At 35.4% G+C, this 15,153-nt stretch overlaps 1 protein-coding gene and 1 long non-coding RNA gene across 3 annotated transcripts in view; one reads left to right on the forward strand and one right to left on the reverse strand.

Moving 5' to 3' along the window:
- The window catches only part of LOC145670371 (uncharacterized), a 508,027-nt gene extending 498,318 nt beyond the window's left edge, over nt 1-9,709 (reverse strand). For both annotated transcript variants that reach the window (XR_014128294.1, XR_014128293.1), the window contains exon 1: nt 9,556-9,709. This is a non-coding gene — a long non-coding RNA (uncharacterized LOC145670371). The remainder of the gene's footprint in view (nt 1-9,555) is intronic.
- LOC145670369 (LIM domain only protein 3-like) overlaps nt 1-15,153 on the forward strand; it is a 437,118-nt gene that overhangs the window by 366,927 nt on the left and 55,038 nt on the right. The gene's annotated exons all lie outside the window — the stretch shown is intronic.

Genomic DNA, 15,153 nt, shown 5'->3' on the forward strand with positions numbered 1-15,153 from the left:
TGTCGTTACAAGAGGTCTTACAGAGCTTTTACCTCCAACTGTATGAAGACTATTCTGTACTTCCATGTGATGTTCTGGTAGCTGTATCTCCAAAACCCCTGGAGCTTCGCACCTATAACTTCACTGAAATACTGACCACATTTAGTACTACTTTCTCATATGTGTCTCAGTCAGCAACTCGATTCACCCAAACGTAAGGTTTACTTGTGAGAAAACTAAAAGATTGGTAATTTTTCCAGATCATCTGTAATTGTTATTAAATTTAAATAGTTTTGAATGTAAACAAAACATAGTAGCTCTACCTAACTAACTCTATGACCTATGGAACACAGAGGTTCAATGCTGCATTCAGAAAAGCTCTCCATTGACTTCTATCCTTAGCCAATTGCATCCAGTTTCTACTTTGTATTCTTATTTCTGCGTGATCCATGTTAATATTATCCTCCTATCTGCTCCTACTGTAGGTCTTGCTAATAAATGTTTTCCGATTAGACTTCCAGTTAAAACTTTGAAAGCGTTCCTACTTTCTTCCATTCTGGCTACATGACTTGCCCACCTAAGCTTCCTAGACTTGATGACCCTAACAATGTTTGGTAGGGGCCTTCTTAATGCGTGATACCTAAGTTCGTTTTCCGGTGAAGCTTATGTGGTTTGGTTCCCAGTTTAGCTCTAAGTCTTTTTATTATATAGCCTTGACACCAAAATGGGGAGTTACAACTCTAACAAAATTATCTTAGGAAAATTTATAACCTGGAATTGAGGGTCACGACGACCTTGCAAATAACAACGTATCTGCCACTTGATAATAACGATGGGGCTGCGGTGGCTCAGTGGTATAGCGTGCATCTCTGGTGTATGGGGTCCTTGGTTCAATCCCAGCGCGCGCCAAGTGAGCTTTGTGGTGGACAAATACTGTGTGCGTGGGTTTTCTCAGGGTTCTCCAATTTCATCCCACCATTTTCATTCATTACTCATCATCGTCTCCTTTAGCCTAGGGGGCATTATCGTGAGACGTAAAACTTAAAGATTCGTTTCATTTTTTAAAAAATAGCAATTTTTAATAATAAAATTATGAACAATCCATTATTGTTAATATTTCACGGAAAACAGCGCTTCTATGTTTCTTTCCATGAACATGCTCTTGCTACAAATGAATTGTTTTACTGTTGTGGTGGTCAGGTGCATCTTGATTAATTCTTCAGTTTCCTTCCATGCCGATATTCTGTACCTTCACCGGAAATTGAACCCGGACCTACAAGCACAAAAGGCACACGTTTGATTTAACTGAACGGGAAAATGAATTACTAATACAGTTGTTTTTCTACTTTGAACTTAAACAATATCCAGCAAATTGAAATTAAAAAATAGTATTTAATTATACAAGTCAAAAATTCACAAACATATCCTCTGAGAAATTATAACGAACAAATTTAAATTAAAACAAAAAAAGAAGACAATATAAAAAAAGCGTAATTGGTGAAAAACTTTTCTTTCAATGTGGCAAAACTGTATTATTCACGGTTCGGCACGGTCTATTCGTTAAACTTCGTGCGGGCTCGGTTACTGAGATTCGTCACGGCTCGGTCGAGGGAGGCACAGTGGGTCTGGGTGTAATTTGGAGCCGGCTCGTTTAATCACATCTCGCTAGTCCTCCCCCGTTGCGAATCCCTGCAATTAATCACACGCTCCCAGTCCTGACATTTCATTAGGTTTTCTTTCTATACTCAATTTAATTAACATGGCATTCAGAACCCTAAATTTTTAATAATCAAATTATATTTTGGGACATGATTAAGGAAATTATGTTTTGGAAGAGAATTCATATAATGGAAGGGCTCCGGGGCTCACGGATCAATGTTGTACTTTCTAGGATCCAATTAAAGGTATTGAACTCAGCCAGCTAATTAGACTCCCGTGGAATGTTGGTTCTGTGTAGAATGCTAGCAGGGAAAGACAAGGGAAAGAGGGAGAAGGTAAACCTTATAGAAAAGCGTCCGCAATTATGCTGGACTCCCAGAGCTTTAGAAAACGGCCGGTAGAGGGGAGTAATAGTACTAGTTCTGAAAATAGAGAAAAGAAAGAAAGAAAGAAAAGGCGGGCGAGTTGTGATGGCGGGTGGGATGCGATGAAGGAGGACCTCGTACTACTACAGTACGAAACGGAGCATTCAAGCCAATACAAAACTTTTTTTCATTTTAACTTTATTCTTTAGTCGTGAAACAAATAAAATTATGGGTTATATATATATATATATATATATATATATATATATATATATATATATATATATATATATATATATTGCTGGAGGAATTTCACAAAGGATACAGGGATGGTATGGTATGGAAAGAGGGGAAAGGGGTGTATTGGGAAAAAGAACGAAAAGAAAAGGATTTTTCTTTTATTAAAGAAATTGCTGGTAATTAGGGTTAACTTTTATCAGAAATTTTCCAAGAGAATTACATTATACAGACATGATAATTAAAAGTACAAAATGAATAACGAGTATGCTTTGAAAAAAAACTCTGTTGTTGAGATTCGAATTATAATGTTCACTATATATATATATATATATATATATATATATATATATATATATATATATATATATATATATATATCACATACGTACAAAACAGAACAAGAAAAATGAAGGAATGGAAAGAAGAAGAGGAAGAAAGAGGAAAAGAGGGAGAAATAATTAGTTGCTATGTATTTTCCCTGAAATGAGAAGAAAAAATATTACAAGCATCTTTTTTTAAATTTCCTTTTATCCTGTTTGTTCTTGCATTCCGAATTCCATTATTAAATAATATTCTTCCGTTTTTTTTAATCAGACGAACGATTATGTTTTTTAAAAATTCTATTCTCTCTTTCTAATTCACTTATTTGCTACCGCTTTGATACAGGCTAATTATTTTCATTAGATTATATCCTGATTTGTAATTATCGTACATATTTTAATAAGCTTTTTTTCTCTCTCTAAATAAATTTAATTCCAGGAAAGAAGCTACATATTACCGATATAACCGTTATTTTTATTAGAAAAAAATTAATAGGTATGTAGCATTATTAAAGTTTCTCGCTAAGTTTACTCTCCACATCCTTGAAGTTTGGTGAATAACTTGGAGACAATGAATAATATAAAAATCTAGAAAGTAAACCAGGTAATATCTGTAATACCCTATTAAATAAACTCTTAATTGTTTCCAAACCTTTCCTTATCGACAGGAAATTTGGTGTACAGTTTATGACGTCATAATTATAAAACATATTACAGTGTTCTCAAACATTGCAATACAACCCCTGCTTTGTTATGCAACCCAAATCACGGCAAAGAATGTGTGGTTGCCTATAAGCATGTTTGCCGTAATTAAGGCAACATCCGTCGAGGTCTTCCATAATCTAGCTCTAAACATTACTATTCCATCGTAAAGAAATTTACGTAGAAGCACGGGGAAGGCATATTCTCTGAAACAAGAAAAGATTCGCCAAAATCGGTACATCTATGTCGAAATTATGCGTGAAGATATTCAGAACATGGAGGTAAGTTAAAAATAGGAATGGTGAAAACAAATATTTGCGAAGAAAAAAAGCACAAAAACAATCCACGAAAAATAAAATCTACAAAATATTTATTTTGGAGTATTGTGCATCTGCACAAAGCTGAAACGTGAAAAGTGCCAAAAGAAAAATGAAAAATGAAATGAAATCTTTAAGTTTAACGTCCCACAGTTATGCCGGTTAGGTTAAAGGAGACGGTGATAATGAGAGATGAGTGAAATGGTGGAATGAAGAAAGTGGGAGGAAACGGGAGAACCCCGAGAAAACCCACGAGCACGGTGTTTGTCCACCACAAAGTTTACACGGCGCGAGCTTGGATCGAACCAAGGACCCCAAGCACCGGAGGAGTACCAAAAGAGCGATTGAAAATGGATTATAAGCGTTTAAAATGTATGTACGTAAAGAGAATTAAGAAAATTACAAAAGTTGAACTAAAAGTCTTTGAGAAAATGTTATGACCAGCTGAAGAGAATACTAGAACAGTGTAACTAGAGAATAGTTAATAAGAAAAAAAAACTAGCTAGAGCAGTTTCTGAGAGGGGAATATCTCATTAGGGATGTGATAGATGATTTGGTTGCTAAAGATTAGCATGTCTTTTCAGCGCCAAGACTATAAGAGATGCGGGACTAAGATGAAATTTGAACCACCGTAATAAACCACATACTGAATTAAAATATACGCAGAAGTACTATTTATTTACAAACCCTTTTCATTGGTCTAGTGATTGCCGGCGTGGTATAGTCGATCGTTATGAGGGATTGGACGAAACTCAGCGAGAGTTAGAGTTTCTTTGAAGAGTGAAACCATTTTGAGGAGGATGAAGGTAAGTATAAGAGTGTCGATTGAAGGTGAATGTGAATAAGGACATTCATATTATTTGAGTGTGATGAAGTTCATTAAATGCGGGTGTGAATGAGGGAAGGAAAATTGCCCATCTCGTTTCTAGTGAGAGAACATTGAAATTTGGATACTTAGTACATTGGTTCAGATTCTACCTTAAACCTTTAGCCTACGTCTCACATTGCCCTGGTTGTGAAAGCTAAACTTCAGTAAACAAATAAACAAAAACGTATTCACAATATATTAATATCCCCTTTTTTATGTTGAAGTTTCGTAATGTATTTTGATGTAATGCGTGAAGGTCTATCGTGACTATTTCTACTCAAGTACGTTATTCATAATTTCTAACTCAAATGAGATGCACATAATGAGAACATGTCTAATCTTCTTACCACCTTTAGAAACAAATATACGACATACATTCAAATCTCGTAGCTCCTTAGAAAACAATCAGAATTACAAATTTTGTCTGACGAAGTTATAATGACAAATTTATGACTTGAAACTTGCATTTTTTAACAGTAAAAAAGAACCTAATCTTAATTTTGTTATAAAATGAAAAAGAACAAGTAATATATTTGCTAGTTGCAGTATAATGGAAATATGAGTTTCCACACATAATGAATCAAACGCACATAACACAACTATCATTTTCCTTTTCTCAAAGATGGTGGATAACTAATTAATTCCGTTTTAAGTTATTAATTTTATTATGCCAATTAATTTATTTTATTGTGTTATTCATTATTATCCTTCCAACAACAAATAAAATTATGTTTACCTTACATGTAAATTGAATACAGGGTGAATATAAAGTGCAGGTAATGAAAAATGCATGTTATATGAAAATGAACAAGACGAAGATGGAAACCCCGCGCAAAAAAATGTTACGAAATAAATAAGAATTTTTTTTTTCTATGGGACAATTGAAGAAACTATTTAAATATTAACATTATATGTTGAGATAATACGAGAGCATGCTGAAAAGTTTCTGGTTTTGCCCAGAAAGAGTAGATCTAGAAGGACCAAACTACATAGTTTAAAATATATTTTACCCTGAGATTAATGCATTTGGTACAGCGATATTGTAGCTTTTCTAACTTTTTCAAATAAAATTTATGTGATTGGTCCAGTTCTCCGCAACATGTTAAACGTCAGAAATGTTCTCCAAATGATGTCCCTGGAGGTGTTTCTTCAATTTTGGGAAAAAATGATAATCAGAAGGAGTCAAGTCAGGTGGCTAAGGGGGATGACGAACTAATTAGAATTCCAGGGTGTTCAATATAACAGCCAAAACTAGGGCTTGTGAACTGGGCAATTGTCATGCGAAATGATAATTCATTTGAGCAAATTTTCGCAGCGTTTCTCCTTAATTGCCTCGTGCAGCTAGTCCAATAGGTTAGCATAATACTCGCCGGTGATATTAGTATAGCAAGGTAGCTAGTTCACCAACAGAACACTGTCTTTGTGCAAGAAGATTGAAGCCTTGACCTTTTTGCGGAACTTCTTTGGCCTCGGAGATCTTAAGCGGCGCCACTCCATTGACTGAAACTTGGTATCAGGATCATAGATATGGAGCCTGGTTTGATTCTTAGTCACCAATAAGGTCAAAAAATTCGATGCACTAGCCTCAAAACGGGTCAAAACTACCTTGGATGCTTCAGCTAGCTCCTTCTTATCACTATTCAGACATTTCGGCATCCACTTTGTTGAAATCTTGCGTCTGTGCAGTATATTGTTGATAATGAACCCAACACGTTCGAGTGAGATGTTCAATCTGGGCTATTTTTTGATTTGTCTGTCCTTAAGAATCAATTCGTGGACAGCACCACATGTTGCCGGGTCGGTTGAGGTTGGAGGGCGCCCACTGCAGGACTGATCTTCAAAGGTGAGTCTCGAAACAAGTTATCCCTATTTTGATAGTGCTATAGGGAAGACACTAATTCCTCAATGCTTGTAATATCTCAGTGTAAATGGTTTTTCCAGATTTTCCCTGAAGAAACAAAACCTTAGTCACAGTCCGACACTTCAGAACTGTGAAACTTGCTTGAGCCTCCATCATCCTGCTTCAAGCCTGAAGAAAGAAAGAACGTTACATTAACCATAAATAAAACTTATATTTGCATCATGATACGCTAAGATACAAAGCTTTCATATGGACATAAACTCAAGGTTTTATGTGAACTGGAGGAAGGGAAAGCCAGAAACTTTTCAGCATTCCCTCATAGAATCGAGAAACACTTTGGAAATAGGACAATAGAGAAGAAGCAGATATATTACATCAAGAGCAGTGTATTACATCAAGTTTCCATATAGTGTAGCTAGCTATGTATAGATCAGAAACATAATCACTTATAATCAGTCTTTTTTCCAGAAAACTTTGTCCGACGGATTAAAACTAAAATATGAAGATGCTGCACTAGGACATTATTTGCTAAAGAGCAAGGATATGTAATCAGAGTTTAATTTATTTAACTCCGGGAGGGGTGGCCAATTTCAGGGCGCTCTCCGAAAGTATACCTGAAAAAAGCATTACTTATAGTGAATTTCCTTATTAAAAAAGAATACCTCCCTCATTGATCTGATTAAATCTTTGTTATAAGTACACATTCCGTTTACTTAACTTCAACAGGTTTGTTTCTTGTATTTTCTCCTACTTGCTATAAGTATATATTCTCTTTCCTTAACGTTCAACAGATTTCTTTCTTGCATTTTCTTCTAATTGTTGTAAGTATATATTCTCTTTACTTAGCGTTCAACAGATTTCTTTCTTGCATTTTCTCCTAATTGTTGTAAGTATATATTCTCTTTACTTAACGTTCAACAGGTTTGTTTCCTGTGTTTTCTCCTAATTGTTGTGTAAGATAGCAATTAATGATATAGTTTTTTTTTTTTTTTTTTTTTTGCTTCGACTAAGTTAAATTTTGGGATTCTATGACAATTGCTCGGAAAGTAATGGTCTGCACAAGGAAAATATTTCACATGCGTAGTAAGAAAATCAAGATCTATTTCCATGCCAACTTTAGTCAAGATAAGGTGTGTTCTGTGAATCGCGGGCGATGTTCTAGTACTGTCCTACTGATTCATTTTCTTTTTTTTAAAAAAAAAAAGAAGAAGAGAAAGGGTTGAAAATACTTACAAAGAAAATTGGTGAAGTTCGAAATGTAGTAGTAGAAAAATATTGTTTCCCAGAGACGAAAGCCGACACAAAAAGTACCTTTTTAAATTCTAGGCGAAACTAGAAACACGATAATTGAGTCGAGACGAAAAATTTTAAGAGTCTTGTAGGCAATAGTATTTCACCCAAGTTTTAGATATCAAACACTGGTTTAGTGTTACATAATGCATAGTGTAAAAGCTATAAATTGATGAAATGATTGTATGTACACAATGAAAGGCATTTCTCAACGTTTCAAGGCATTACACAATATTCGGGATACGGACAAAATCTCGCGGCCGAAACATCACCGGCCAAAACCTCGCGTGGCCAAAATCTTGCCGCCCAAAATCTCGCGTGGCCAAAGCCTCGCCGCCCAAAACCTCGCGGGACAAAATCTCGCCGAGCCAAAACCTCGCGTGGCCAAAACCTCAGCACCAAAAAAATCGCGTGGTCAAAACCTCGTGGGACAAAATCTCGCCTGCAGCTTAATAAAAATTCAGTGTAGTATAACAATATCTGCTGCTTTTCTTATAAGTAAAAAGAAAGAAAAGGAGGGAAGAGCTTGGTGTGGTGAGAGTAGGGGCGCCGAAATCTCTAGCTACGGCTCTGTATATATATACTCCCTTTTGTTGTGCCGACAAAGTGAAATTATAAAAGACATCCTAGGCTCGCACCTCATCTATGTTGAAAATTTGATTGAGATCGGTAGGATGCCTCAAGAGGTATAATGTAACAAACATAGTCATTTAATTTTTATATATATAGATTTCTAAAGCATGCATTAGAATTTTTCTTGTCATTATTTTAATGTAATTATGTGTTGTCACTAAATATATACATATAGTAATACATAGAACATTCTACATTGAAGAAATCGTCGTGAAGAGGTTTTATCCTGACGACATTTCTTCCCAGGCAACACTACGTCTCGCTTAATTTAGACCAGGCGAGATTCTGTGCCGCGAGATCATTACAACATGGTTTTGGTCAGGCGAGATTTTGGGTATGGCGATATTTTGGGGCGCGAGGTTCTGGCCGCGAGGTTTTGTACCTAAACCCAATATTCTGGAATAATAAATGATTTAAATGTTTTAATATCACACTTTTCGTGCATCACGTGATACAGAAGGATTTTGGTAACTTCTAGATGAAATTAAGAAAAAAGGGGCATAAATTTGGTACAAAAATGTACGAAACAAGACGAGACCAGGAAAACCTTTTTGAGAATTCAAACGGCACAAGAAAGAATTCTTCGAGAATTGAGACGAGATTAAACCTATATAAAATAATTTCGAGATGAGACAATACCTGATCTTTCGTTTCGTCTTGTCTCGCGAGTAACATTATCATTGAAAAAACTGAAGAATCAGAGACGAATATTTGTGGTCAAAGAAGGTACCGAGATAGAGATAGATAGATAGATAGAGAGAGAGAGAGAGAGAGAGAACAATACCAGGATTTAACTTGTCACTCAATATGGATTATCATAGAGTTGAAAAGATATGTTGAAGACCTAATCAAATCAGAAGACCAAAAACGGATCATCTACACGCTGTCCGAAGGGAACTATATCAACAGCAACAAATAGCAATAAATAAACAAAAAAAATCTTTGCTTGTTATCCATCGAACTTCTGAGAAGAAAAGATAAAAGGAATCATTTTTATGAGACAATTGGAGAATCTTAGCTGGATGGATGCTCATAATATGAGATATGTCCCTTTCTTATTGTTAAATATAGAGAGACAGGGAGATCACAAGTGTCTGTTCGTCTGCCTCCTTCTTCCCCATTCGTCCCTGTTATTCCCTTGTCTACTTCCAACCAAATTCCCAGTAGGAGACTTCATTAGGCGCAGTGGCGACTTCTTGCGACAACAATTAGCGGTGAGTTTCAGCGTAATTAGCGTCGCAACACCAAGAAGGACTTGAAAACTCCGTCTGCAAATAATATAACACTTTTGAAAGAAAGCGAAAAAAAAAATGTTTCTCACCAGGAACTTCGCATATGTTAGCGCAACTAAGGAAATAGCTTCCTCAAACAAACTGGGTTGTCTTCAAGCTGGTCCAGGACACACACACACTTACAAAAGCTCCGAAACGTACGCAACAACAGCGAAGGGGAACGGGTAACAGTACTTGCTTCATTTAAATTGCCCACCAAATGTCATGACTGGGTAATGAGCCCTCCATTAAATCTCCAGGACTTAATACAAAATGCATTTGTTGTTCTTCCATTATGTAAATGAAAGTGAGGACCCCCTCCCTCCGACTGTTAGTTGCCTTCAAGGCAGACGACTAAAAAAGATGGAAACACAGGACAAGCGTTCCTTTCACTTCCCCGTTCCCCGCGTATACATTCACGGGCGGAGAAGAGATATACACGGGGTAGAATTGAGGGTGTCACCTTGCCAAATTACCTCCACAAAATCCTTCTACACTACATGCTCTGATAGATTCTACCCTACAAACACATACAACATTTCTGGTCCATTCCTCCTTGTAGGTTATACGAACGGTCCATTTCCCCAACTCCTGTGCTCGAGAGGGGGACGGGTGGTAGTGGAGTGAGGTATGTAGTCTCTAGTTCATTGTATATCCCGTATCCTCATTAAGTATTGAAAACCCACAGCGCGTAATTGAAACCATAGACAAATAGAGGAAACGAAAAGAGGGGCTTGTATTTTGCATCTGCAAGCTAATGAAGTTTCCCTTAGGGTTAAATACAATATTTACCACTGTCATTTCCACAACCAAAACCACTTTATCTTTTTCAGAGGCGGCTGTCACTGGCAAAAAACCTTCCTCTCACCCTCTCCAGCATCATTTCCTGAAATATCTTGGATGGACAACTATTATAATGTGTAGTTATTGGGAATTAGTAAGATTCCCTCCGGCTCTTGCGTTCTTTTCTTAGTATTAACAATGGCTGAGGGTTATTCTTGAGAAAACAATGAATATAGAAAGAAAGTAACTGAATATATGAATTTTAGCCACCTTGTTATTATTGTTAGGAGAAATCAAACAAAAATAGGTACGGCCTGCTAGTTTTTTATGTAAACTCTACAGTTCTTAAATACAGCAAATAAATAATCTATTCTAACGGATTATGTTTTTATATATACTCCACAGTACTTAAATAAATAAACAATCTATTCTAACGGAGTAAATTTTTTGTACATATACTCTACAGTACTTAAATAAATAAATAAATAAAAATGATGTAACGGAGTAATTTTTATATATACTCTACAGTACTTAAATATATTCTAAAATATATATTTTCTACAGTACTTAAATAAATAAATTATCTATCTTAACGGAGTAAAAAAATTTATATATACTCTGCAGTACCTAAATCAATAATTCATCTATTCTAATGGAGTATTTTTTTTTTATAGATACTCTAGAGTACTTAATAAGTAATTTATTCTAACGGAGTGAAAATTTTTATAACTATTCTACAGTACTTAAATCAATAAATAATCTCTTCTAACAGAGTAAAAATTTATATATATACTCTACCTCTATAGTACCTAAATCAATAAATAATCTATTCTAATGGAATAAAAAATTTAGATATTCTACAGTACAAGTTCTTAAATCAATAAATAAAAAAAAATCTAACGTTAGAATACGAAGTAAAAATTATCAATTACATCAATTGCAATGAACGGCAGCATCCTTTTTAGCGTAATGAAAATTCGTTTTTTGTCGAAACCTTTGCATGCGAATTTATCCTGTTAGACATATACCATTTTGGTCGGTTCGATTTGATCTAACAACCAGGGATGTAATGGGGCGTATTCGGGAGTATACGGAGTATACCCACCTAAAATTTTTATAATCCAACGTATACTCACCTTAAATTTACGAACGAATGAGCCTATATTGGTTTGTGTATACGCCTAGGAGTCTTCCGTATACGCTGTACTTTTGGAAACAATGGAGCGTATATCTACCAAAAATTCTAGCATTACACCACTGCTAACAACTGATATATATCCTACCCCTAAAGGTAAGGTAATTTGCTGAAGGGTGAAAATTGAAATTTTGCGTTTTTCTGTAAAATGGCTATAACGGTTTTCAATTTTTCAGTAAGAATTCCATACTGTGGTACAGGTCATTCCTCTGATAAAAATCGAGAAGGGGTAGTTTACTCTTGGGAGAGTTTATCGTCAAATGAAACACGTGGGTCAATCCATCTGAAGTGGTCCAGAGGTGGTTGCTCGACGATCTCCGAAAATAATACAACTTTGCGTGTGATGAACCTTGTGTATGAGGAGGTCAATAACACTATTCAGTTGACGTATGTACAAGTGTTCCTAAATGACGGCTATCTTTGTTGTCGGTGGAGTGTCATTTTCTGCATTTGCAAGCGTTTACGAAAACTACATACAGTTGCTCAGGACATACGTACCACACGAACTCCAAACAAAAACGATTGTTTAGAGGAGAGACTGAGGTATATGGAAAACATATACTCTTGCTTCAAAATAAATATGTAAGGTGGCAAACTAATGCATTAAATCACCAGAGAAAGTACAGAAAAAATACACTTTTAAAGGGGCTGTATTTTGGAATGGGATAAACTGAGGGGTTCATAAGTTTTGTGCTGAATACTATTGCATGTAAAGAGTCTGCAGAAATATCTACAGCTATGATACTACTGATATCGTAGATTTATGGGGGTCCGAAAGTTGAAGTTAGCGATTTTGATGCCATATTTAGGGCGTAATATCTCAGGAGGGCAAAGTGCTAAAAATTGTCGCTTTTGCTACAAAGTAATTCTATATGTGAATAAACTATTGCAAAAAAAAAAAAAAAAATCATGACTGATATTACATAGAGAAAAAAGTAAGGACATGATAAAAGCGCAAAAATTCCACTTGCGTCACGATGATCGTAGCCCGGAAAAATGTAAATATTTAGATATGTTTCATGTTAGATATAAAAAAACTACGCATGGTTCAGTAATTAGGCCCGCTTTTCGTTGTGTTTAGTTGTGTATTGTGTAGATACGACAACGTGAATGATGTTATTGACCTTCTCATACACAAGGTTCATCACACTCAAAGTTTTATAATTTTCGGAGATGGCCGAGCAACCATTTTCCCCATCTTTGGACCACTTCAGGCGGATTGACCCACGTGTGTTTTATAATTGAATGCTCCCTTAGGCCTGCCATCTACTGAGACAACACTTTTTTTCTTGTTTTTTCTGTCAGTAAGGTGCTGTCACCTAAGGAGAAATAGTAGAATTAAGTCCTGCCTTGCAACCACTAACAAATTTCATCATCTCCAGGATTAATACGAACATAATAAGGGATACGTTTTCATGACATCCATATGGACGTCACTGGTGCGCAAGGGGTTAAGCATTTCAAGAATTCATTTTATCTCCGTCCTTAATTTTCTTCTAAAACCGGAAGTGATAGAAATCCACTACTACTTCCGCTTCAATATTGATCTTCATAGAACAAAAATGGTAAGAGATAGTGAGAAACTTTTGGAACCGGTTCGGAACCATCTTTTCTCTTAACTCTATTCAAACCAGAAATGACGAAAATCACCCACTTCCGGTTTTAACGTTGATCGCTGTAGAGTAAAAAAAAATGCAATTGATAGAGAAAAGCGATTTTCAGCTATTACGTGTCTCAAGAAAATATTCCGTCTCCACTTTAATCTCTTTACTAAAGGCGGAAAGGGGTAGAAATCTACTACCATATCCGGTTTCAATATTCATTGAGGAAATACCACACCATTAGTAAATCTTGTCAGTTGTTGTCATAACAACCAAGCATGTAAGGAGAAATCTATTTCGCGTGGGGCCTAAATGTTGTTTAGGGAAGGTCCTAAGTTAAATATGAAAGTGAATTATGTTAAAATCTGTAAAATCACTCTTAAGATTATATTAAATTTACAGAAAATTCGGGACTTGTGGAATACTGACCATAGACACCAACTATGTGGGTTCTCAGGGGCTCAAACACTCATTGGAGGTATTTAATAAGTGCTCAGCGCCCATTGAATTTTTGAGCTTGAACTAACTTCGAAGTTACACTTTCACGCGGTGAATAATAAAAAGAAATTATGGTGCATTTGATCCCAGGTTAAATTTTAATTAGAGATGTATGTGTTTAATATAATTTATCAATTCCTATTTTAGAATCTTCAGGTTTACGGTATATCGAGGAGCGAGCGTTCTAACATTACAACGATAATAATAATAATTCGTGATTGTAATTTTGTATAATTATTTCTTTAAACAAGTTGGTGTATGATGTTGATAATTTATAATTTGAAAAAAAAATGTAAAATGCTTTACTTAAATTACAAGAGAGTTCAATCATTTTCCATTTTCACTCAAATTATCCTATAATGTTCTAAACGTTTGACTGTGATCATTATTATTTTAATCATTTTCTGTCTCCTAATCATGGCCAAAAATGCTAAACACGTTTGAAATTTACAAACAAAATCTTAATGTTTAGCAATTTTGTCAAAGGCGGTGTTAGAGTTTTAATTTTGGGTAGACCCACTCCCTCGCTTACGAATACATATACACATTTGATTGATGAATAACAGTAGGAAATTACTTTTACAGTAGTAGTTGATGCTATTTGTTAATTACCTACCATTAATATAAATAGTGCAAAATATATTTACTCTTTATTGCATCTTTTAGCGTTTATATATTTTTCAAAAGTTTTGGTAGGCCCGTGCCTACTCGGCTAAAGGCGTCACTGAGTTTTGTTCAATGTAAAGTTTAGGAAATCGTGCTAAAATAAATTAAAATGTATTTATTTATTTTTACCTTTGCAATTTAAAAATAATTTCACGGTTCATTTTATTTCAGCATATCTTTTACAGTTTTTCTCACCTCTGAGGAAAAATTTGGGAACCATTCGTCTTTTGGGACAACTAAAAAAGAAGAAAAGGATATTAGTGTCGAAGCCTGAGTACCAATTGAGAAACTTAAAAGTCGGCGCTAATGTTCAGGATTCACCCCCTTCGTACTTCCGGTGCATTCCTGATGACAACACATTTTTGAATGCGAAATGTAGTGTGAGGGGTAGTGCGTAGTTGAGCTGTCAGGAAAAAAAAAAAAAAAAAAAAACTTTAATTTTCACGTTGTCTACTGCGATAACCAAACTCTTTCACGGGGTTATACTGTGACACTGGTGCTTGATTTATTTATTCTGAAGTTTTTCTGTCTTAGCCCATTTGCTCCCTCCAGCATCTTCTATACAGAACCTTCTCAATATCAGAAGGCGGCAGAGGCAGCGTTTTTGTCTTTTCGCTAGAAACAAGAGCCAACAATAATACAACAAGGACATCAGCAACAGATGGGAAGCAAAGAGCAACCTACATCAGTTGGCATCTATCTTCGCTCAGCGAGTGGTTGATGAAATCCTCCGCAAAATCTTGTTTTCCAAAACTCTCACTGTCTCGTCTTGTAAAATAAAAATAACAAAAAAGAAAGAGAAGAAAAGAAACAGGAACCAACATCACAATGTTCTTCTTCTTCTTCTTTTTTGTAAAATGAATAAAAACATGGATTATTACGTAAGAAATGTCGTGTTACTTCTT

The sequence above is a fragment of the Thermobia domestica genome, chromosome 14, assembly GCF_964235325.1.
Source record: "Thermobia domestica chromosome 14, izTheDome1.hap1.1, whole genome shotgun sequence".
NCBI classification, from domain to species: domain Eukaryota; kingdom Metazoa; phylum Arthropoda; class Insecta; order Zygentoma; family Lepismatidae; genus Thermobia; species Thermobia domestica.